Source organism: Bicyclus anynana, chromosome 2, assembly GCF_947172395.1.
Source record: "Bicyclus anynana chromosome 2, ilBicAnyn1.1, whole genome shotgun sequence".
In the NCBI taxonomy this organism is placed as follows: Eukaryota; Metazoa; Arthropoda; class Insecta; order Lepidoptera; family Nymphalidae; genus Bicyclus; species Bicyclus anynana.
In genome coordinates this window covers 9,523,639-9,535,711 of record NC_069084.1, presented here as the reverse complement: position 1 = coordinate 9,535,711, position 12,073 = coordinate 9,523,639, and the positions used below count along the sequence as shown (strand labels likewise).

The following is a 12,073-nucleotide window of genomic DNA, read 5'->3' as shown; positions in this document are numbered from 1 at the left end:
TCGTAAATAGTCAGACTTGGTCGCAGACTATTTTACAAAGTATAAAATAAAATATTCTGAAGTGTGTAAATTCTATAGATACCTATATGGTTTATTAATCAATGGAAACGTGCTTACGCCGGTGGCTGAAAAAGCCACTGGCTACCCTAATAAACACATTTACAACCGAAATTGAACCTTGTTATCGTGTAACAAAATCCCATTTCAGCTCACTATAAAGAAAAGCTGCCATTAAATAAAATATTCACTAGTGACTATCGAAATTCAACATTACTGTTTAAACATAAGGTTTATTTTAGATTGCATTCAATCTTTTACACTTCAGTTTTGGAAATATAAGCCAAAAGTGATTTGAAATAAGAGTTAAATTTGTTTAGTCAACAACTTTACTAACAAAGTTGTAATAGATAGGGACCCCGGTACCAAATGGAAAGAAAATGTTACAATTCATTCTACTACCACGTTTATAGTAAAAAGACTTATAAAAGATTAATTTTAGATTTAATTTGTTTTTGATCGTATCATGTAACGATCATGATGAATCATCAGATCCTGATCTGATGACCATAGCACTACCTAGATGTAGGTACCTACACAAGTACTTAATTAACGCATATATACTCTTAATTATAAAAAAAATGTTTTTTTTAATCGGTCAATGAGTACTTCCTTTTTGAAGTCGCATAATAAAAGCACTTAATTTACACTATGAAAAGTCTTTGAAATCTTTATGGTCTAAGATCGGGCCTGTATACAGTTTTCTGTATTCTAAGGATCCGGCATTAGAAATAATATCCATTTTATACTATGAACTTTATGAAATGCAACTTAGTACAGTTAAATTAAGCATAAAATTAGCTTTCATTTGACATATTCGTCGACTAAATAACAGATAACATTATTTAACTGTTTATATCTGGCAACCCCACAGTTGCAGTGTGAAAGCAGGCAACCCTTATTTTTTCAATTCTTTGGGTATATATTCTATTATCTAGTGTATGGCTTTTTTTAATAAACCTGTGAAAGAAGGAGATCAAATAAATTAAAATACAGTAGAACCCGTTTAATACGATTTCGTAGGGACCGAACTAAAAACACGTCTTACGGTGGAATTCATAGTCGTAGTAGGGGGCCCCTAAGGGGATTATTCAGCCGCTATGTGTCGAATTCAACCCCTACGCGTTTCATAGACAAAAGAAACCCCTCATTTGACAGGAGCTGGCGGCTGACTGCTGAATTACCGATATTTGTCAGCCAAACCATCCCCTGGCATTTTTTTTTGTTGTTATTCGTGATTTATTTATTAGAAAGTGGACGTTCGGATCGTTATAAGTGAAGTTATAAACAGCGAGTTTTATCAGTGCCCAAGATATATATTCGCAATTGCGTAAACCCAGTATAATACTATGGCGATATGGAATGTACGAAAGATTCTCATATTAGGCATAATATGCCTCTGTTTGATGAAGAATGAACACAGAAGACCAAGAGAAGAATACCAATACCGCTAGTATTATACATTCTAGCAGCACTTCGATTCTATGAAACGGGATGTTATCAGGTACGTACCTTTGTTCATTATCAATAATTTTTTGTTCATGAAGACGCCGCGCGGTTTCACCCTGTGTGGTTCCCATTTCCGTAAGAATATGGGGATAAAATATAGCCTATAGAGCTCGGGAATAGTGTAGCTTCCCAACAGTAAAAGAATTTATTAAATTGGTTCAGTAGTTCCATAGCCTATTCAAAACATACAAACAAACAAACAAACAAATTTTGTTTCTATTATTAGTAAAGATAAATTAGGAGTAGATATAAAACCAATTAGCCCAGTGGGTATGACCCCTGCCTTTGATTATGATGGTGTAGGTTCCCAACAGTGATAGAATCTTTCAAATCAGTTCAGTAGTTACAGATCCTATTCAAAACAAACAAACAAATTTTTCCTGTTTATAATATTAGTAGGAGTAGGTCAAAATCCATATAGCCCAGTAGATATGACCTCTGCTTTCTATTCGGAGGGTGTAGGTTCAAATGCTGTCTGAAACATGCACCTCCAAATCATTTCAGTTATGTGCATTTTATGAATTTAAATGTATATTACATGTCTCATACGGTGAAGGAAAAACATTGTCTCTACATGTGTGAAGTCTGCCAATTCACATTGGGCCAGCGTGGTGGACCTTATCCCTCTCATTCTGAGAGGAGACTCATAACATACTAATGATGAAGAATTTAATTAGTTTGTTTGTTTGTAATCTAACCTATATAAATGTTAGGTATACCTATCTAGTTTTGATTTAGGAAATATATAACCTACATAAATGTAACTAACATAATGTTTATTTTCAGACTGTATGTGCAGTCCATCAAGCATTCTATGAAATAACAGAAATGCCAAAAGTCAAGCTGTATTGATGTCACGCATAGGTATACATATAAACAACCCCGGAGGACCCTATACACAGATTTAAAGAAACCGGCTATCATGGCAGGGAATAGCAGTGATGAGCTCTGAGAATACTGTTTTACCAAGAATACTGAGAATACTTTGGTCCTTGAAAATCTGAGTTTTCAGATCACAGTAATTGGAAGACCCTCATACCTTGAAAAGTCAGCAGCATTTAATATCGAAGTAGTAGGAGTGAGTGCAGTGTATTGTAAGGTGGTCACTCACTCTGAAGTCCATAACAATAGAAAATATATACAAATCTTAATTGAATGAAATTTATTGATTCACATCTTTAATAAAGATAATTATTAAATGTTTACTTCTGCATTTTTCATTTAAGTCTGGCCCTATAAAAATATACAATAATAACTATAAGTTATATGTAAATTATGTATTTATTGTTTTTATTAATTAAACTTTGTATCAAAAGGATATAGGTTTGATTTTAGAATTGCAATAAGTACTGTGTGGTTCATTATTATCAGCCCATTACCGGGCCAAGCCTACCTCCTAAATATATAATATTATGTGATCTAAAGCTTTGTGAAATGCAATTTTACCACTATTCCTAAGGATAAGTTACACTTATATTTATTTACTGCACTTACTATAAATTGTAAGAAAATACAGCATAATAGTACCTACTTGTAATTATTTCAGGTAATTATAGGTGGTTTTGAGTAAAATAAACAAATTTCCTCTTACAATAATTTTTTTATTTCAAGTAGGATTCCACATTACAAAAGTATGAAATATCAAACTACTTATACAGTAAATAGTATGCTTGGGATTTCTCTGCGTGATCGTATCACAAATGAGGAGATCCGCAGACAAACCAAAGTCACTGACATAGGTAGCACAGCGAGGCAGGCCACATAGTTCGAAGAGACGATGAAATCGCAGTTTGGTCGAACCCCCACTAGGTGGACCGAGGGCATCAAGCGGGATGCAGGGAGCCGCTGGACGCAGGCGGCTCGAGACCGTTGTGTTGGAAAGTCCATGCAAGACGGCTATGTCCAGCAGTGGACGTCCATCGGCTGATAATTTTGTATATGATCATGTTCGTCCACATAACTTCAATATTTTTCTAACAACTCCTTCTTGTGAGAAAGAAACTTTTTGATAAAATTGATCTATTGTACACTTGAACGAATTAAATTTTACTACGATAAATAAAAACAAAAAGTAAATGAAAATATTAGAAACTCAATTATTTTGTAAAATGTCAAAGAATTAACAAAATACGTCTCTCTGTGGTTGTGTCACAGAATTTTCAAAGATCTAATGTAAAATCATAGACAACATTTGCTTGAAACTCCAGTCACCTAGGGGCTCTCCAGTACTTTGTTTATGAAATGCAATGAAGGATGATTCAATAGTCAGCCCCTGGGTGAATACTGAATATTGGTTTGTGGGGGATTGTTCACTTCACGACTATGAATTCCAGGGTTAGACGCAAAAGCGTATTATACGTTGCCTGATGACAGAAGGGCTGGCTCATTTTTTGCGCAAAGGATAAGCCTGGCTGTCCAGCGTGGAAATGCAGCCAGTATTCTTGCCACCATTCCTCGTGGGCATGATTTGTATAGTTATTAGGATAAGTTAGCTTAAGTTCCTTATTGTATTCTTTCTCAATAAAAAAGAAATAATAAATAAATAACAGATGAGGGTATATATTTCTTATGCCAGATCTCGTACTAATCATCATCATCATTATCAGCCGATGGACGTCCACTGTTTGACATAGCCCTCTTGCATGGAGCGTGTTAATTAATACTCATACTCAACTCGTATTAATAGGTTCACTCAAGTAGGTTGTAATTACATTTATCACTACTACTCCACTATTGATTGATCATAAAGATTTATGTAATAACAATTTGTTTATAAGTATAAAAATAATTTAACCAACAAAACGTATCACGCACCGAACCAAAATTCGATAACTCTTGAACAATTGCCAACTGGAAGCATAAAGTGTAACTAGGATGCCAAAGTTATTGTCGTTTGAAAAAATATACTTTTTAAAATTAAATTTCTATTTTTCGTGTATTGTGTAGTAAAATAACGAATGTAAAATAATCATAAATACTTCAGGAATCGAAGTTATTGTTAATAAGTTGCGCAGTTATTGCTTAACTTTTCCCGAAATTCAGTATCAGTTTCAAACACTTACCCCTTTTTTCAAGATTTAATTATAAATATATATATAGTTTCAGATTTTTTCATTTACGTGTGGTTGATTTGTGGTATACATATAATGAAGAATGATATAAATTGTCAAATTTCATCATTCTGGGTTAACGGAAAGCTCTATGAGTTTTGCTTAGATTAATAGTTTTGATTCCCTTAAGAGTGTCGAAAGATGCATTTTTTGCTGAATAAATTCTTTTTTTACTTAAACTTAGAAGTTTTTTTTTTGTGAACTTCATGGTAGGTACTGTAGACCTGAGTATACGGTTTCAATTTTAACTTGATATGATACCTCCACTCATTCTCAAAATAGAGGGTCTTGGCAGACAGGCAGACAACAAAGTGATCTTACAAGGGTTCCGTTATTTCCTTTTGTGGTATACAGAACCCTAAAAAGCATGTGCTTGACTACAATCATACATGAAAGCAATGTTGAATACGTTGAGTCTTTAGGCCGTATTTACCAAAAAAAAATTGCCATTGCCATTCAATGAAAAAAGTTTATCAGAGCTTAAAATAATTAGAAATCATAATATCCTGAATTGACCAGAGCTGGGAATCGAACTCACGTCACTACCAATTGCGCCAGAGAGGTCTTCAAATGTCTATTTGTGCCCTAAAAGTGTTCAAATTATAGGTGGCAGGAAACACAAACGTCGAAAGGGTGCTTCACACCTTCACACCTTAGCTTTTCTAATTAAAAACGTTGACGCGGAACGTTTCGGTGCAATCCCCTGAATGTCAACCACATAGGATGTGAAAGCCACCCTTCATAGTGTCTTGCTGTTCTATCGTAAAAAAATGAATGAGGTGATTTTAATGGGGTCTCCACTGTTGAGTAGCTTGGAGTCTAAAGTAAACTTAAAACGGTGATATTAATAAGGCACTCACGCCACATCAGCTGGCAATTGTAAGCTACAATTTTATCATAGTACTAGTCTGCGCCCCGCGGTTTTACCCGCGTATTTCCTGTTACTGTAAGAATACGGGGATAAAATATAGCTTAAGACACTCACAAATAACGTGGCATTCTAGTGGTAAAAGAATTTTCAAAATCGGTTCAGTAGATCCAGAGATTATCCCTACAATATCACTTTACATCTTCATAATCAATGATAATTTTATACTATAGATCGGTTACGTCCCTACAAAATCATCGCAAAAAGTGAACCGAATATTAGACAACAATACTGAGCACATATGTACAATTTTTGTCTTTAATTCCATTATATATTTATGTATCTTTTTAACGCCTCAATTTTTATGCGCTAGTAACACATCTAACAGTATTTAATATCATAGTTCATAATATTAATTATAGATGACTAACTAAGTAGGTTATACACCTATATTAGAACAAACTAAAAGTACAATTCACCGTGTCGAGCGTAGCTCGTTTTGTGCGCGTTTATTTTTGAAAATGGCTCGCCTTTGTGGAGCAACGCGAGCGTGCAGTTGTGGCAGAGAGGTGAATTACCATTTAAATTGTTTCAGACTACAGAACAGGGCTGCCTACATGGAAAACTGAGGGAAAGCGAATAACATTTTTCTATACAGAAAATCATCATCATCAGCAGCCGATGGACATAGGCCTCTTGCATAGACTTCCAAAACGGTCTCGAGCCGCGAGCATCCAACTGCTCCCTGCAATCCGCTTAATGTCCTCGGTCCACCTAGTGGGGGTTGACCAACACTGCACTTTTCCGTGCGGGGTCGGCATTCCAGCACCTTGGGACCCCAACGTCCATCGGCTTTTCGAACTATGTGTCCTGCCCATTGCCACTGCAGTTTATCTTTAGTTTTAGTGGTATATATATACCCCTATATCAGTGACTTTTGTTCTTCTGCGGATCTCCTCACTTCTGATTCTATCACGCAGAGAAACCCCAGCTGTTTTTTTTTCAAGATTGAGATGAACATACCATTCTTTTTTTTATTATTTACAAGTTAGCCCCTGACTACAATCTCACCAGTGATGATGCAATCTAAGATGGAAGCGGGCTAACTTGTTAGGAGGAGGATGAAAATCCACACTCCTTTCGGCTACGCGGCATCGGACGCTAAATCGCTTGGCGGTACGTCTTTGCCGGTAGGGTAGTAACTAGCACAGCCGAAGCTGTGACCAGCCAAATTCCACCATGGATTCTCAATGAAGTAGGGATAAAAACTCCGACCAATATTGAAGAGAGCTTTCTAATACTATTCGATTAGTATTACCCCCTACAACACCACAAACTGTACCTCTTTAATAGTATTGGTATAGATACACTTACCATCTGCTTATCAGTAATAATTATTTCTGGAAAAAAAATTATCTTAAGCAGCAACCCTACAAAGAGGCAGGTAAATCCCACCAAGCAATCTAACTTGCAAAACGGTTCCAACACATGTACTATAGCGGTGTTAGATACATTATACCTTTCGGTACGAGTAGGTATGTGGATAGGTTTGTTGTGGACGGAGGCGTCGACAAATCTGGAAGTAGAGTACAAAATTCTTTACAGAAAAAAATTGTAGACTAGCGGACGCCCGCGACTTCGTCCATGTGAAACTCGATGTAAACTTTCAACTGCCCCTACCCTGCCCCTACCCTACCCTACCCCTACTCTACACCTACCCTATCCCCACCCGATATTATTCATAAAAAGTTGAGAACTTTTCTGACATAAAAACTTTTTGGTAAGATACAAAAAAGGACCGTTCGTTTTTAGACGAATGATACCTAAATGTTTTATATTACATTACGGCATATGTGCATTATACATTACAATACAGCGCATGTGCGTAATGCGATACATTACGATACATAAATTGGTGAAATAAGAGATACTTTACGAGCAAATGTGTTATAATGATATTTGTAATTGTGTTTCGCCCATAAATCTTACGATCTTACAAATCGATATTTTGACTGCCGCTTTAGTCCTTGAAATCGCTATAGCTCCGAAAGTAATAATCACAGATACCCTGTTACTTCTACAAAATTGCTCTAAACTCTTAATTTATATGCGGTCTACAATTTAAAAAACTGTCATCATCCATATTGTTGCAAGGAATTGTCCTGATGAACTTTGTATCTACCACCTGAAATTGCTGTAGGAAAATTCGAAAGCCAGTATACCGAAGTTAACTGTTAATGCAACAAAAAAATACACAACAGCTGAAGCAGTGTATTTTTTTATTGGATTAACAGTTAACTATTGATGTTGATATTGATGCATTGGTCCAATTTTGAAGAATGTGCGTAGGATGTGTTTTTGATTATGAAAATACTAGCTGACGCCGCGTGGTTCCCGTTCCCGTAAGAAATACGGGGTTAAAATATAGCCTTCCTCTATGAATGGGCTATCTAACACTGAAAGAATTTTTCAAATTAGACCAGTAGTTCCTGAGATTAGCGCGTTCAATCAAACTAACAAACAAACAAATTCTTCAGCTTTATAATATTAGTATAGAAGTATAGATATGTAGCTATGTACTAATACGTGCCAAGCTGAAAATCTTCTTCATTCCTTCATTTGAAAATCGGCTGAATATACTGCCCTAGACAACAAACGCGCCACTAGCCCGTCCGTTCACCGTTTAAAGGCTTTATGCATAATATTTTTGGCAGCTAGCTATCATGGTTGTAGATAATACTAAGTTAGCCTTCTTGGCGGGCTGCCAAGTTTTAAATTTAAGCTGTGATCTCACTTTAAATTTCAACAAAATATCGCTTCAATTCTGAAATTAACACACAAAAAATGTGATTTTATTGTGGCGGTATTGGAGATAGTTTTACGTGTATTAAGATTGATCCACCCTACCGACAAAGACGTACTGCCAAGCGATTTAGCGTTCCGGTACGACTTCGTGTAGAAACCGAAAGGGGTGTGGATTTTCATCCTCCTCCTAACAAGTTAGGCCGCTATCATCTTAGATTGCATCATCACTTACCATCAGGTCTGGCTGGTGGGAGGCTTTCGGCCGTGGCTAGTTAACACCCTACCGACAAAGACGTACGTATCAATGACGTGCCACGGTTTAATAATCCAGCTGGCCTATTCACTATTTTGGTCTTTATGATATGTTGATACATATTAAAATAAACATCAAATCAATTGACATGACACGTACCTGCTGTGTAATATCCAGCAAAAAGCACCGGATGACATGTTTACATAGAATCTCAATTTCGTATATGTCAATTATCATTGACGGCCTCCGCGGCGCAGTGGTATGCGCGGTGAATTTACAAGACGGAGGTCCTGGGTTCGATCCCCGGCTGGGCAGATTGAGATTTTCTTAATTTGTCCAGGTCTGGCTGGTGGGAGGCTTCGGCCGTGGCTAGTTACCACCCTACCGGCAAAGACGTACCGCCAAGCGATTTAGCGTTCCGGTACGATGCCGTGTAGAAACCGAAAGGGGTGTGGATTTTCATCCTCCTCCTAACAAGTTAGTCCGCTTCCACCTTAGACTGCATCATCACTTACCATCAGGTGAGATTGTAGTCAAGGGCTAACTTGTAAGTAATGAAAAAAAAAATGAAATTATCATAGTCAAAGATCTTCAAAATAAGCCTGTTGGTACAATTATTATGATTAATTGTACAAAGGCACCATTAAAACGAATTTTTTTTAATTTATTTTTTTGCTTAATATTCATTTTGTAATTTAAGATTTATTGTAGTAATTATTATTCCTGATTGCTCGAGAAACGAATTGGGAAACTGTAATGTTTCTCTGGGCACTTGTCATGTATATAAATAAATAATAAATAAATAAATAAATCAATGATGTGGCACGGATTAATAATCCAGCTGCTGGCCTATTCACTATTTTGGTCTTTATTATCAACATATTAAAATAAACATCGGATCAATTGACGAAAAATCCTACCTACTGTGTAATTAATATCCAGCAGTAAGTAGACATTTTTACATAGAATCTCAATTTCGTATTACGGTATTACGACAATATTGTAGTATATATAATAGTGAATTAGCCTGCAGGTGTAATAATATTATGATTAATTGTACAAAGGAACCATAAAAACTGTTTCCACCAAGAAGAGAATCTACAGCGGCGCAAAAGCTGTGGGGCGCACGATACTCATTGATCGATACGATTGGCACAGCGTAGGCGGAGTGTCTTGCGAGATAAAAAGGATGACAGAATGAATTCAGTACAGTGGCGTTCACAAGGTTCTTAACTAGGATAGAACACTTTTTGAACAAAATGGAAAGCCGGAGGCTTCGGCCGTGGCTAGTTATAAGCCTACCGGCTAAGACGTACCGCCAAGCGAATTAGCTTTCCGGTACGATGCCGTGTAGAAACCGAAAGGGGTGTGGATTTTCATCCTGCGCCTAACAAGTTAGCCCGCTCCCATCACTTACCATCAGGTGATTGTTTAATCAATTCAATATTGTACAATATTGTTTGTTTGTTTGTTTGTTTGTTTGTTTGTTTGTTTGTTTGTTTGTTTGTTTGTTTGTTTGTTTGTTTGTTTGTTTGTTTGTTTGTTTGTTTGTTTGAACGTGCTAATCTCAGGAACTACTGGTCCGATTTGAAAAATTCTTTTAGTGTTAGATAGCCCATTTATCGAGGAAGGCTATAGGCTATATATTACCCCCGTATTCTTACGGGAACGGGAACCACGCGAGTGAAACCGCGCGGCGTCAGCTAGTTTAATAATATTATGACTCTTAGCTGTACACGGAAGACTATTTATTCGTACTGTGTTAGACTTTCTACTGCCAAGTATCCAATCTCTTTGTTTCCGTTTGAAAGAATCACAAACAGTCTCAGATCTAATGTTTTAGACCCGGGACATCAAAAATTCATAACACAGCTTATTAATTTGAAAAAAAAAACACTACACCGTTTTTTTTTTCGAACATTATCATGTACTTACCTTATAAACATTAACCTCCTGCCTACCAGAGATATGTTTTGTCTATTATGTTCTTTTGTTATTACGTACTATGATTTGTACAGATGTAGGTAGGAGGAGAGATTTACTTCGTCTGATTCGTTGCAGAATTACACAGTTTGTTACTCTTTCCCGACGTGACTACAGAACCGAATTAGCTGAATTTTTAAATTGAGATAGATTATAGTCTGGATTAACACAGGCTTTTTACCCCGGAAAAATACACAAATTAAAAAACATTTCATAGTTTTATTTTAACGGCCGGATTGTCAAAACACATGTTTTTGTGGCAAATTAAACAGTTTATCTTTTTTTACGTTAACTGGAAGATTAACTTTTTCAGAACTTCAACGGACTGTAGACTTGATACCGTTTTAATATCAACACGATACATACACGCGTTCCTGAAATAAAGGCAGACAGACAGGCGACAAAGTGATCTTATAACACTTTTAGGATTCCGTGCCTCAATGAGAAAGTACGGATCCCTAAAAATATCGCGAAGCTCTTCTTATGCTTTGGCGTACGATTAAATAGCCTGCTATTCATACAGTCCTAGTAGTTGTATACTATTAGTATCATCTGCTCATAGTTCTATAAAAAATATGTAGAAAAATAAATAAATTATCTTTGCAATTATCATTTAAAACACTGCATGAAACAAACAACAAATAAGATTTGGGTAAATTGGAACTTTTACGTTTTAAATTGTAATTCAAATCTTTTAAGCGCGTTTGCATTCAGCCTTTTGACCTTTTGCTAAAAGCGGTCCAATTTTACTTTTTAAGTACTACTTACTTACCTACTAACCTTTAAAGCGTTTATTTTAACAGTAAGGTAAAGTACGAACACAAACACTAGTACGTTTAGTGAGAAAGCCTTTTTCAGTTTACAGAAAAAAACATTAACTACGTCTTTATTTTGAATTTTTGTTTTTTTAAGAACTACTCGTACCTATCTATTGTTTAAGATTTGCCTTATCTTACACCAAGAAAAGAATTTTCGCCAATTTTAGTATAGGTAAGAGTAGGTAATAGGTATCTATTGTATTTAGGATGGTCGACGGACAAAGAGATTCGTAGGGCGTGACTGATAAGCGTGATTGATTACCAACCTCTATAGATACATAGATACAATAACGTCAAATAACAGCTAATAATGTTTAAGAATTTATAGTTTTTATACTTAAGTAAATATTAACTAGTATTAATTTAAATACTGATAATATTTGCTACATAGTCGTAGCCACCTTCGTGATACGTATATACTACAGTCCCTACACTCCAAGTCGCTCCAGAAATCTTTGGGGTCACATTTTATTACTGAAATATCAAGGAGCGAGCTTTTTAGGTCGCTCTAGGGACGTGTTAAGGCGGTTAATTCCTTTGCGCTACCTACATTTAAGGTCCAATTTTGCGTGAGGACGCCGAGAGGTACCCAGTTTCGAGCTCGTTCCCGGGACAGGGATCGATGCCTTGTATCTGGTTTTTTCGGACACTATACCAACCGGGAGGGGTG

General features: G+C 36.2%; 1 long non-coding RNA gene across 1 annotated transcript; it reads left to right on the top strand.

The window, feature by feature from the left end:
- Nucleotides 1–990: 990 nt before the first annotated feature.
- LOC128198970 (uncharacterized) lies at nucleotides 991–2,771 on the top strand. Its single transcript, XR_008251670.1, has 2 exons — nucleotides 991–1,561; nucleotides 2,353–2,771. It is a non-coding gene; the product is annotated as an uncharacterized LOC128198970 (long non-coding RNA).
- The last annotated feature ends 9,302 nt before the right edge of the window (nucleotides 2,772–12,073 follow it).